The following is a 14305-nucleotide window of genomic DNA, read 5'->3' on the forward strand; positions in this document are numbered from 1 at the left end:
GGGTTTAGAGCGCTCCCAGTGCCAGCCTGGAGTGACAAACTGTTTGATTTGCAAACTGACACTTGCCCATGGAAAGTTCGTAGTCCATAGTCCATGAAATGCCACAGACCCACAGACCATGGGCTTTTTCCCAGTCTGTGGCCACCTCTACTTGGAAGCTTAGCAGGGTTTGCCCTCTCAGTACTCAGGAAAACCTCCAAGGAAGATCAGGTTTGCTATGCAGAGGAAAGCAATGGCAAGCCACCTCTGCTCATCGCTTTCCTTGAAAAGCCCATGAGGGGTTGCCATAAGTCAGTTACAGCTTGATGACATACAATTATTAGTAGCAGCCCTAATAGCCCAGACTAGTCTGAGTTTGGAAGCTCAGCAGGGTCTGCAGCGGATAGTGCTTGGATGGGAAACCACCAAAGTAGGATGGGATGAGAAAACACCTGGGTTTCTGTACAGAGGAAGGCAATGGCAAACCACCTCTGCTGTTCTCTTGCTTTGAAACCCCTTGAGGGGGTCACCATGACTCAGTTGTGATTTAATGCCACTTAATGATTAAGACCCTGGCCTGGATGGCCCAGATTAGCCTGATCTCATCAGTCTGGGAAGCTAAGCAGAGTTGGCCCTGGTTAGTAATTGGGTGGGAGACCATCAAGGAAGTCCAAAATGGCTACACAGAGGCAAGCAATGGCAAACTGCCTCCCTTCATCTCTGACTTTGAAAACCCTACAGGATTGTCATAAGTTGCCTGTAACTAGACAGCAGACATGATACAAAGAATTTCCCTCTCATCTCCAGGTGCCCTTCTAGCCCCACTGGTTTAAAGAAGCTGGAGTGAAGTGTCAGGATAGCACATTCAAGAATCAGTGTTCTCCAATCAGCGAAAATGTTAATGGAAAGACCCTCTACAAGTTCAAACCAAGGGTCCAGCAATCAAATACTAGATACCGCCCCCATACTCATAAGTAAAGATAGGCACAAACCAGGAAAAAACCAAACCATGTGGTTCATGGTTCATCAAATTTCACAAACCACGAACCACGAACTTTTGTGAACCTGCTCCAGTTTGCGAACCGTTTCTTTTGGTTCGTAAAAAAGTCACATTCAGGTCAGAAAATCATCACTTCTGGGCCAGCAGAAGGTCTGCAGGAAGTCCATCCCCTGTTGCCTAGGAAACTGATTGATGGGCACCAGGCTGTCTGCAGTCACTAACCAAAAAATGAACCAAACAAACTAGCCTAAAGTTTGTGGCAGTTCATCAGAAATGGGATCTGACAAACTGTGGTTCGTGAACCATGAACCGGCCTGGTTCGTGCTTAATTTTGGTTTGTATTTCAGTTTGTGCCCATCTCTACTCATAAGTAGGACAAGAAGACAAAAATCCTCCAACAGCTACTAGTAACATGAACAATACATTCGATTTATATAGTGCTCTTTGGGACAACTTAACACCCAGTCAGACCGGTTTACAAAGTGTGTTATTATCCTCATGACAATCACCCTGAGAGGTGGGTGGGGCTGAGACAGCTCTGAGAGAACTGTGACTGACCCAACATCACCCAGCTGGCTTCAAGAGGAGGAGTGGGGAATCAAACCCGGTTCTCCAGATTAGAGCCCTGCTGCTCTTAACCACTACACCAAACTAGCTACTATGCAGTGTTCCATTTTGTCTTGTTGTGGTGCCTTCAGTTGGAAAGTGAAGCCTGGTTACCAGGAAGTAGAACAGTCTGCCTAAAATGGTGTCCACCTTTGTTTCCATGAATACTTAAGTTCCTGTTGCTGCAAATAAATGTACATGAGTGGGTGCATGTGTACATATACATATGTGAGGCAAAGAGTCTACAATCATTGCCATTCTTTCCTTCCCTGAATCCTAGCTTTCCCACCACAGGTTAATTACTGACCTTGGACATCTGTATGGCTCTTATTAATGCCTACTGACGCCATGTGTGCGCATTCAAGAGCAAAATTTACCCCAAAGCATTCTTACACGCACACAAAACTACTGGATATACTACTGCAAAGTGACTTCTCTCATTATCACTTGTAATTTTAAAAAGATTCTAGCTAATGGCTGCATTAACACAGAGAAGGAAGTAATAATCCATTCTGCCTATTCACTGCAAAAAAATGCATTCTTATTTATTTACACTTTATCCCCTGTGATCTCAAACACTCAGGTTAGGTTACGGTATATGTATTAATCTCATTTTTATCCTTGGAACTATTGTGTTTCAAGAGTGGGTTTGGCTGCAAGAAAGTGGTTTGCTGAAAGCTGCCAGGTGAGGTTTGTTAAAATGTTATAAAATACTTGTGCAGAAATAAACGACATGAATTAATTAACATACAGTCTACTCATAGATTGCTGTGAGTTATGATTAGGGCTGAACCAAAACTACTCACTTCTCCCACAAACTTTCCCAGCAATACCTCCTTTTTTCAACTGTTTTGACAGAGATTACAAAAACTTTCACCTGTTCATTTATGTTGCCCTCACATGCCTTCACTCTTCATTACTTTCACTTGTCTTTGGCAATGTCATCACATACAGAAATAAGCTTGGCAGGACCCCAATGGGGGACAAGGGATCCCCAGCCCCCAGCCCCTCCCCCATAACTTCTCACCTGGCTGGCTGGGGGGGAAGTGCAGGAAAATGGGGCGGGGAGGCAAAGCGCACTCCTGCATGCTGTATAGCTCCCCCATGTTGTGCCAGGAATGACAAATAAAGCCCTATGCGGACTGGGTCCAGCATATATGCGGGACCGCCTCTCCCTATATATACCCCAGAGGACACTTTGTTCTACACACAAAAACTGTTGTTGGTCCCTGGCCCAAGGGAGGATCACCTGGCCTCGACCAGAGCCAGGGCCTTTTCGGTCCTGGCACCGGCCTGGTGGAACTCTCTGTCTGATGAAACCAGGGCCCGGCGGAATTTATTGTCTTTCTGCCGGGCCTGTAAGACAGAGATGTTCCACCAGGCATATGGTGGAGGCTAGGCTGGGCCCCCGCTGGCCATACTGAAAAGATCTGTTTACCACCCTATATATATCTATAGATATGGATATATGGGCCATGTCTGAAATGAAATAACTCTTCCATCGCCATCTGAGAAGTTTTTATTGTATGTAGTGTTTTTAAATTTTATTATAATATTTTATCTGCTTTTTTGTGTTTTTATGTAAATTAAAATGTTGTGCTCTGCCCTGAGCCCGCCCGGCGGGGAGGGCAGACTAAAAATCTAATATAATAAATAAATACAATAAATTGTTCCTGGCACAATGTGGAAGTAATGGGTTGTATTGGGTGCCAATTGAGTAAAAATCGGTCCCCGAGTTAATGTTTGGGGCCGATTTTTATCCAATCTGCCCCGGTACAACCTATAACTACCATATTGCGCACAATAGCTCCCCTGCGTGACTCCATCCCAAGACACCCCGCCCCCCATCCCCTGCTCTCACATCCCAGGGACGTGGCAACCCTGTAAAGGAACCTGGCACGCCTTGTAACATCATCTTCACTCACTATGTGATTCCTGAATGGATTGCATCACCCATGGGACTAATCCAGGAAGCGTTGCCCTCACTCTGACAATCATATAGCCAATTCCAGCTATCCCACTCACAGTGTGATCCCTGGTTGACCGGGATGCAAAATAACCTAACATCACTAGATAGGATTTTAAAATGTGAGAAGTGGCACAAACTGGGACAATTTCTACCTCTTTATAGACAAAAATCAAATCCTGACAAATACTCAGCAGAGGCACAGATATAGATACTAAATCCTGGACCAGCCCAAGACTCAGAGTCTCTCTACATGAGATGCCTCGGCGCATGTTCGGGAGACACAATGTTAACCGGGAAGCACAGTTTTAAAAGACAGAGCCGACAGAGATCGCTCCTCAGAGGCTTTGTTAATTTCATCTTCGCCTCCCCGAAGGCTCTCCAGTCTAAAACTGAGAGGGATCGCAACCAGAGAGCAGTGAGGAATGGAAATGGGCTAGAGCTGCCTTCCAGAGCCAGGCTTGGACCTGGAGAAGTTATAATGGGCTGAAGTTTCCCTTCTGGCATTTCACAGCCACATCACACAGCTCCAGTGTATAGCAAAACCTTTGCCCTGCCGTTGGCTCTGTCTTTTTCAACTACCCTTCCCAGCTAGCCATGTATCTCCCAACACGTGTTCTTCACGTGTCAGATGTCTCGTGTAGAGAGACTCTTCATTTGATGAGGTGTGGTTGGCTTATTTATTTATTTACTTCCTTTATATCCCGCCTTTCCCCCTGAAATATGTGCATGTATGCCTTTAAGTCAAGAGCCCCGTGGCGCAGAGTGGTAAGCGGCAGTACTGCAGTCCAAGCTCTGCTCATGACCTGAGTTCTATCCTGGCGGAAGCCGTGTTCAAGTAGCCGGCTCAAGGTTGACTCAGCCTTCCATCCTTCTGAGGTCGGTAAAATGAGTACCCAGTTTCCTGGGGGTAAAGTGTAGATGACTGGGGAAGGCAAGGCAAACCACCCCGTAACAAAAAGTCTGCCAAGAAAACATTGTGATGCGACGTCCCCCCATGGGTCAGTAATGACTCGGTGCTTGCACAGGGGACTACCTTTACCTTTTTATGCCTTTAAGTGAGCCCTCACCAACTAGTTTCTGATTCTCCCCCTGAGGCTTCAATTCAGTTTGTGTGAGATGGTTACAGTTCCCAGTGTGCATGAGTGGTGACTGTGTTTCATGTTGGGAGCAATAAACAATTCTGTGGTTGGAACTACCCAAGTCTCCTGCCTGCTGTCTGGATAGGTGAGCCTATTCCTACACATCCAACCCCAAGGGAAACTATACTCCCACATGGAGACCAATGAGGCTTCCACCATTCTCCTCTCCTCTATTTTATCCTTGCAGCACCCCTGTGAGTTTGGTTAGGCTGAGCAGGTACGACTGGCCAAGGTCACCTAGGAAACTTACACGGCAAAGGTGGGATTTGAACCTGAATGTCCCCAATGCTAATTTTTATATGCTATTTTTATACTTGTTTTATTTACTGGTGGTGGTGGAGACTGCCCCCCAATCACAGTTGACTTATGGCGACGACTGGTGGGGTTTTCATGGCAAGAGACTAACAGAGTTGATTTGCCATTGCCTGCCTCTGGTCTTCCTTGGAGGTCTCCCATCCAATTTCTGACCAAGGCCAACCCTGCTTAGCTTCCAAGATCTGACGAGATTGGACTCACCTGGGCTATCCCGGTCAGGGCTTTATATACCGACTGGTTGGTTTCTAATGGCTGCATTTATATAGCTGTGTTTTTCATGGTTTGCTAATTTTAATGAGTTCACACTGTCGTAATTCTATCATGTTTTATTTTGTGGACCATTGCAAGATGGTCTCTGGAGGGACAGCATCTACATTTTATAAATAACTAAATAAATATGACCAATGTTTGGAATTCAGGCCGGCTAATACCTCATGGGGACACCGTGTGACATTTCAAGTATCCAGAAAAACCTCCATGACTAGACCATGTACCAACTCAGTATATTCTAACAGATCCCCTTAATTGCAAGCATCTGATCTATCTTTCCCAAAGACAAAGAAAAAAGGGTGCACACGTACCAGAGGTCTGTAATAAACATATGTAAGGAAGAATACAAAGGAGCATATAATACAAATCACAATTTTTTAAAAAAATGTATTTATAATTGGTGGTGGAGAGTGCCTTCAAGTCATAGCTGACATGGTGACCCCTGATGGGGTTTTCATGGCAAAAGACTATCAGAGGTGGTTTGCCATTGCCTGCCCTTGCAACCCTGGTCTTCGTTGATGGTCTCCCATCCAATTACTAGCCAAGGCCAGCCCTGGTTAGCATCCAAGATCTGATGAGATCAGGCTCACTTGGGCTATAAAGGTTAGGGTGCATTTATAATTACAAAATTGCAAAAAAAAAATCATGAAACATCATACTGCAATTAAACATATGCTATAGAGTTAATTACATATATTTATTACAGACCTCTGCTACTTTTGTACCATTTTCTCTCTGTCTTTCTTGAGGTTTCCACCCCTTTGTTTTTGGCAGTCTTTCCTGAACTCAGGATAAGAATGGGGAGGGGATGATCTTTCATAAACTGACAGAAAGGATTATGTTACCATTGAACTCACGTCTCTTGAATTTTGAATAAAAGACAAAAGATGCCTTGCTAGATTAGACCAAGGGGCTCTTTAATCCGGCCTTTTGCATCTGTCAGCACCTCAGAAGCTTCTGAGATACTTACAATCAGGGAACAGAAACAATCCTCTCGCGTTCCACTTGTTTTAAGAGCTGTTTGAAAAAAACAAACATAAAAAAGCCCAGTTCCGATGTTACTTGAACCCATGTTTGATAAACTAATCATGGTCGATGTGATGAATACTGGCTGGAGGCTGGATGAATACTTGTCAGAGATGCTTTAGGCTGATCCTGCACTGGGCAGGGGGTTGGACTAGATGGTCTGTATGACCCCTTCCAACTCTATGATTCTATGATTCTGTTCTATTCTATGATTGTACGGGCATGGACCTCTCTACTAATTATGGTTTCTTCTGATCATTCATGCAAGAATCTGAAGACAGTTTGGTAACCATAGTTAACCATGGCCGATTCCAGATGGCCAGAAATTGCGGTTTTTCTGCGGAAATAATCGCTTACCAGCCACGCGTTCACTTTCGTCTCCATCCGCTTTGTCTCGCAGCGTACCGTGCCGTCCCACTTCCGGATGTTCGCACGGCCAACTGAGGTACCCGGGATTGGTTGTTTCCTCCCTGTCACAGTTGACATCGGGGGCCTTCATTGGTTCGCATTTCGTTGTTTTTTTAAAAAATTTTTTACGTGTTTTGCGCAAATGCGCAAATGCGCAGGTATGCGAACACGCAGCGCCGACGTTTGTGCACTTTTGTGCATTTGTGCGCATTTGCGCAGTTTGATGTGCGCAAACGTGCGACTGAGCAAATTGCACCCGGTTTTAAAAAAAAAAATTAAGGGAATATTGTTGCCGGCCGGCCAGCAAAGGAAGGAGGGAAAGGGGAGGGCCTCTCCGCGGCGATGAAGCGTCCAGAAGTGTGCAAACCCGCCATACTGCGTTCACACCATCCGCTTATATAGCGCAACCGAGCGCCATGGACCGCAAGTAAGCTGGGACGGGAAATTGCAGGTTTTTACGAGTGCTGTTGCTGAAAAAGCGAAAGCACTCGCTTTATTTGTGCCCGTCTGGAATCGGCCCATGTGTGTAACCATGGTTTAATTTGACCAGAGTTAATTTATGAAAGCAAGATTTGGTTTGGTTTGCAGACAGTTATTCAAACCCTGGTTTGCCCCGACAGATGCAGGTATCATTTCCCTCTCTCTGTTGTCTGGGATGGCATCGCAGCAAGGATTAAACCAGAACGTCTGTGCAAAAACATAATTGTGGTTAATAACCCAACTTAAGACCCTGTCTTCACACATTAGTTTGATGAACCCTAACTAGCCACAGTTAGTGATCTGCATTCAGACAATCAGATTAACTATAGTTGCAGTGCAGCAGGGCTCATTTTGAGGGGTAGTTATCCAAAGAGGTCACATGTCAGGTGGCCCCGCCCACCTGATTTTTGGCCATTTGGGGCCCATTTCGGCCTGGATTTGACCCCAAATGTCCAGTATCAGGCCTAAAACAGCCAGGATTGGTCCCAAAACAGCCAAGATCGGGCCTCTGATGGGTGGTGGATCACTCTTCTGCTCAGAAGCGGCCCAATTCTGACCATTTTGGGCCCCTTTTTGGCCTTTTTCAGCCCCTTTTTGGCCATTTTGGGCCCAATTTCGGCCCTGAATGGCCAGGATTGGGTCCAGAACAGCCAGGATAGGTGATGGCAAGGGGTGTGGCATATGCTAATGAGTTGTGCTAATGAGTTATGCTAATGAGTTCCTGCAGCCCTTTTTCTACAAAATGACCCCTGCAGTGCAGTCTTAAGATCAGTTGACTTGAACAGACTTAGAAGAGAAAACTAACCATGGTGAAATAAACAAAGCTTATGACCTTGATCATTTTCATTCTGGCTTTGAAAATTACCTACTTGACATGCACTTCATTATTCTTCTGTGTTGAAAAGCCATGAAGACTCAAAAATGCTCCTTTCAGATCTAAATTTCAGAATTTCCTGCCTTGAACTCCAAAATTAATGTTTCATTCAGAAAAATATAGTTATTTATTATAGAATTCACAAGAAATCAAACGAGTCGGAGGTGTTGTGTATTTGTGGCTTCTTTCGACCATGAAATCCTTCAACCTGGCTTAGGAAAGGTTTATAATTAAGAATGTTAGACCCGCTGCCTTGATTTAATTGAATTCAGTACAATTTGTCACTTGCATCTTTGAAAATGGTGTGTAACAGCCTATTTCTCATTAGCTGTAAATGACAAAAGGAAACTTTTTAAAAAAATCTGTCACAGGACATTTCTGACAACCTTACTTTTGCATTTGCCGATGATTTTAAAAAGCAAACCAGTGTGGTGTAGTGGTTACAGTGTCATAGGATCAAGGAGACCCAGGTTAGAATCACCACTCTGCCATGGAAGCTTGCTAATTTATCTTCATCCAGTCACGCACTCTCAGCCTAACCTACCTCATAAGGTTGTTGTGAGAATAAATGGAGAACAGAAGAAGGTTGTGAGTGATTTTGCACCCCCGTTTTCTCTACTGGGTAGAAAAGTGAGGTATATACAAAATTATAAAAGGAATAAAATTGCTATGGTAGAAACTGGTACAGGTTTAAATAAATTTTGTTTGTTGGTCCTAGGAATCTTTTGCTTTATTCTAGCACTTTTCTAGTCCATTTGCAACAGGATAAGAATAACTGCATAAAATCATTGGGAAATCAGACATACACAATCTAGAGAGAGGAATGGCCTATATTAAAGAAAGCACGAGATAATTTCAGGCTAGCAATGACAAGAAGATTGCATGACAAGAGGACCTTTAAGGCAGCAATCTCAAGAACGCTTTCCTGGGAGTAAGGCCTATTGAGACTTACCTCTGAGTAGACCCACATAGGAGCACTTCCATTACTGCAACTTGGTTCATTTCCAAAATCCTCCTTCACTGGCATCAGATAGAGGAGGGGCAATCTTAGAATCAGGGAAGAGGAACTTTGCAATTGTTTTCTTGAAATCTCAACAGAGAGATGAACTACGAGCTATTCCCCTTTCTTGCCTCTCCATCCTTGGGACAGGGCTTTGTATTCCTCTCTTCCTTGAGATTGCAAGAAAACAATTTTAAATTTCTTCTCTCCCAGCAATCCCGCACGGCTGTCTTTGAAAAGCTCCTCTCCTCCCCTGTCTCCCTACGCTAGCTATAATGCTATAGCTATAATGCTGTTTTCAACTACAGTTCCCAGATAAAATTGTGTCCCCAACATGTTAAAAAACACGTGTCTAGCATCACTGGTAGCTTAGCTCCAAGGCTCTAGTCATAAAACGTGCTGGGTGACCTTACATTTCTCTCTCTCAGCCTAACCTACTTTGCAGGGCTGTTGTGCGGCTAACATAATGTCCTGAGCTCCTTGAAGGAACGCTGGATAAAATGTGAAAGATTTCTATTTAAATAATCTATTAGAATGCCTGTGGGCATTCAGAGAGAACTTTAGGCACTGAGATTATTTCAAAAATCCTACGGAGCTTTTACTTGCGTTTTCTACTTTGGAATCAGATCTTTTTTTTAAAAATCAAAATAATTATAAGATCATGAGAGGATCGTCCCTCTGAAAAGACTTAATTTTTTAAAAGGACTGAAACGACCCTCTTAAAGTGGAGGAAAGGAGGATGGAAGGAGAAAGAAAATGAACCGTCTGTAACAACAGTTCCAGATTCACTCGACTTGATGCCGCAAACCCCCAAAATATAGGGCAGCTCAAGCTAAGACTGTGCCGCTTTCCCCTAAACTAGATTTCCTGCTGTGGTCTCCAAACAGCATGAGATATTATGGATGATATACATGCCGATGGGAGGCTAATTAAAATTCGAGCGAAGCTTCTCTGTGGCTGCTCCGGGTGGGGAGGGCGGGGAGTTCATTAGCATGACTTATCTTTATAGTTTCTCGTTTTCTTTAAACTGAGTGTCTGAAAATAAAAATTGGAGGCGGAGGGATGGGGGAGAAGATCATCAGTTGGCAAAGTTCCCGAACTTTTCATTCCTGGATTTGAGATTCGATATTTACAACTTCAAACTGTTGTGATGGCTATTTTTCCAGGCATCGTCTCGCACTGCCCTGATCTCAGTCCTCCTGACCCGACTGAAGGATCAAATCCCTTTCAAAAGGGAAGCAAAATGGGGCATGCTGGTAAATAAAATAATAATAATAACAATAATAATAACATTTGATTTATATACCGCCCTTCAGGACAACTTAATGCCCACTCAGAGCGGTTTACAAAGTGTTATTATTACCCCACAACAATCACCCTGTGAGGTGGGTGGGGCTGAGAGAGCTCTGAGAGAGCTGTGACTGACCCAAGGTCACCCAGCTGGCTTTCAAGGGGAGGAGTAGGGAATCAAACCCGGCTCTCCAGGTTAGAGTCCCGTGCTCTTAACCACTACACCAAACTGGCTCTGCCAGTGAATGCCAATGGCAGGTGCGATTGGATAAGGTGGGATGCAGAGGGGTAGCATTGGTGATGAGACAGGAAGCCTTTGTCTCGATTCAGTCCAGGCGGATGGCTAGTCTTGAGCTTTGTTATCAGTCACCCCCACCCTATTCAACTATGCTTGCCTATGTCATTCCCTGGCTATTATAATTTGGTTTCTGTAAACACTCCATTCTCCAAGATTTTAAGGACAGATGGACTCATATTCTAGCTATTCCTTTCTATGAATCAGTATAGCAGATATCTAAGTACTATGAAGGGTTAAGTGTGGCTTTTCCAGAGCTCATACCTGGGAAACTGTGCCAACTCCAAGGCAGGGAAATTCCTGGAGATTTGCAGCAGAGCCTGTAAAGGGTGTTGAGCCAGTTTGGTGTAGTGGTTAAAAGCGGCAGGACTCTAATCCGGAGAGCCAGGTTTGATTCCCCACTCCTCCGCTTGAAGCCAGCTGGGTGACCTTGGGTAAGTTACAGCTCTTCTAGGGCTCTCTCAGTCCCACTCACCTCACAGAGTGATTGTTGTGGGGATAATAATAACATACTTTGTAAACTGCTCTGAGTGGGTGTTAGGTTGACCTGAAGGGTGGTATATAAATCAAATGTTGTTATTTGGGTTGGGAGGGAATCAGGAGGGAAGTGGTGCCATACAGTCTACCCTCTGAAGTTGGCATTTTCTCCAGGGAAACTGAACTACATTGTCTAGAATTCACCTGGAGTTTGGCAACCCTACCAGCGAGAGAAAACTTGGGAGGGGGTGTCAGACTGTTAACAGGCAATCACACAGAACTGCGCCCTGTCTTTCTTTTACTGGGCCATGCATTGTGCTCGCCAGTCTTATGCTGCGATTAGCAGATATTAGGAACGCTCGTTGCCAATCTCAGCTGCAGTTTTCTCAAGTGGACTTTGCGGAGTGAGTCATCAGACCCTTTGCTCTCCTGCCGTAACTCAGAATTGTTCTCAATCTCCGGGCAGCCAAGTGTATAAAATTCCTCTGCTTTCCATCCACTCCGAACATTGTTATTAATGCCCTGAACTCCCGGCTGAGCCCACACAGTCCTTGAGTATCAAGGGCAAGCTTGATAGAGAAGCAAAGGGTATTGTGCAGAGTTTCAGAATGGGCTCACATCCTCTCGATTCAGTGACAGGGCACCTGCTCATGCTACAGGTGCCAATGCCTAATTGAGTGCATATAAAGCATACAAAGGGACAGTGGCTCAAAGAAAGAGCATCGGCTTGGCATGCAGAAGGCCCCAGGTTCAATCCCCGGCATCTTCAGATGAAAGGACCAGGTAGTAGATGATGGGAAAGACTTCTGCCCAAGAACCTGCATCAAGGATGTATAGAAATCACTATTTCCTCTTTAAAATATTCCAGAGGTGTCTCTGCTTCTGCATATTTCAAATGGGAAAAGTATCCACGGGCAGTACATGTATACATATAATAGTGACTAGGCATTGGAGAAAGGAGCAACCCAAGAGGAGGCAGGCAATTCCTAGCAGCAGTAGCATAGAGATAAGCTATACATGACGGCAGACACATGTTTTTTTTAATGTGTCGGGGATGCAATTTTACCTGGGAACTGTAGTTGAAAACAGTGTTATGTCCTTAGCACAGGGAGGCAGGGGAAGGGAAGAGCTTTTCAAAGACAGCCACATGGGATCATTCCAGAGGAACTTTAAAATTGTTTTCTTGTGATCTTAATGGAGCGAGGAATACAGGGCCCTGTCCCTAACATGAGGAGGCAGGGGAGGGGAAGAGCTGGTAGTTCATCTCTTCGTTAAGATTGCAAGAAAACAATTGCAAAATTCCTCTCCCCCAGTGATCCTACGTGGTTGTCTTTGAAAAGCTTTTCTGCTCCCCTACCTACCCGCACTCGGGACATAACACTGTTTTCAATTACAGTTCCCAGGTAAAACTGCATCCTTGACTCATAAAAAAACTTGTCTGGCATCATTTGTATCGTAGCCCATAGCACAGGTCAAGAAGACAGCAAGAGCACCTGAATGAGCTCCTTTGCCTCAAAGAACATGTATCTGAAAGGGGCCATGCTCAAAAGCAAAGGAAGAATCTTCAAAAGGAGCCAGCCCATCTCTAGGCAGATGGAGGTGATTGTCTAGGGCGCTGGGGCAGGGAGCACCAAAAGAGGCTCAGAACAGGTCTGGATCTAGCTGGAGTGGGCAGTAGATGTCCACCTGAAGATCCCGTGTCCTTCCACAGCTCCAAGTGATGGTGGTGGGGATTTTAATAACTCATTGGCATTGCAACCATGATGACATCACTTCCAGGGAAAACCCAGAAGCAACAGTCGCTCTAGGAATCACTATTTTACTATAGAGTTTCTGGTGATTCCTAGAGCTACCACCCTTGCTTCTGGGTTTTCCCTGGAACTTAAATCGTTGTACTCCTGACTCTTTCTCATGACTCTGCCCCCACCCCCAAGTTTTCCACCATCTTGATCAACTCTGCCCCAGGAGGCACCCCCAGCCCCAGCACCGCCAGGCAGGTGCACTGTGCACTGTATAATCAGTACTGGAGGTCAGGTGAGATCACCGGACCTGCCTTCTCCACCCCCTCACCTGACTCTGGCCACACCTTCCTGAATGAGGAGGGAGAGAAAAATTGCAAGCTGCTGCTGGCTTCATGCCACTCAGTTAGCAGAGATCAATCCTTGCCTGCCCAGCTCTGCATGTGACAGGGTTGCCCGGGTGGTAGTGTTGGGGTGCCTGGGTTGCTTCCTAGGATACCAAAACCCCTTGGGCTGTCTCTGGGCCAAGATAAAACAGGAGACCAGTGGCACCTGAGGCACTGGTGGGAGGAAAGGGGAGAGGGTGAATGGCAAGAAGCATCATGCTGGTGGACTTACATCACTTCCAATTTTTACGGACTCTTTCGCATTTTAGAAAAACTCTATGGTAAAACCTGGAGCTGGCAACCCTATGCCAAAAGGATATGGAGGGTTTGTGGCCAATGATAAGCCTGATGATAAGGTAGAGGGGATGTTCCTGAACCAGGCCTGAGTGTTTGGAGGTTTCAGGAAGGGGCAACTGAGAGCATCAATAGAAGTCGAATGCTCTAGTTGTGCACAATTATTGAAATTGTTATAGGAATAACATGGTAATCTGAAATCACCCTTAGCACAGAGGTTTTCAAAGGCACCCATCTTTGTGATTTGTAATAGTGGAGTGTACCAAGTAAGGCCACTGCTGAGCCAAATTTATGATGCTTCAACCACAGCAGAGCACAAGAAATTATCAAGTAGAGACCATCCGTTCCATCTCTTATAATGGCAAAGTTCTGTCATCTGGAGAAAAGACCCTCTGTGTGTCATCAAAGATGCTGTCTGCTATGTGTCCATGTTTTTTAGAGAGCACTGAAATGGTGGCAAAAGGCCTTCAATGAAGACATTTAAGAAAGTCTCAGTTTACTGTCAGAATAGGTGCATTTTTTAATTTGGGTTTTTTATTTTAAATATTGTTTGACAAGCAAGAAAACCCATTTTGAGAAAAAATACAACAGGTTCTAGAAACCTGGGGCTGGTGAGGGCTGTCAGAAGGGGGGAGGGGGCATGGAAGGGCGGGCAGGCAGGGGGGCATAGAAGGACTGGCAGGCAGGGAGCATGGAACAGCTGGCAGGCAGGGGGGCATGGAAGGGCTGGCGGGCAGAGGGGGCATGGAAGGGCTGGC

Source organism: Eublepharis macularius, chromosome 3 (genome assembly GCF_028583425.1).
Source record: "Eublepharis macularius isolate TG4126 chromosome 3, MPM_Emac_v1.0, whole genome shotgun sequence".
Classification (NCBI taxonomy): domain Eukaryota; kingdom Metazoa; phylum Chordata; class Lepidosauria; order Squamata; family Eublepharidae; genus Eublepharis; species Eublepharis macularius.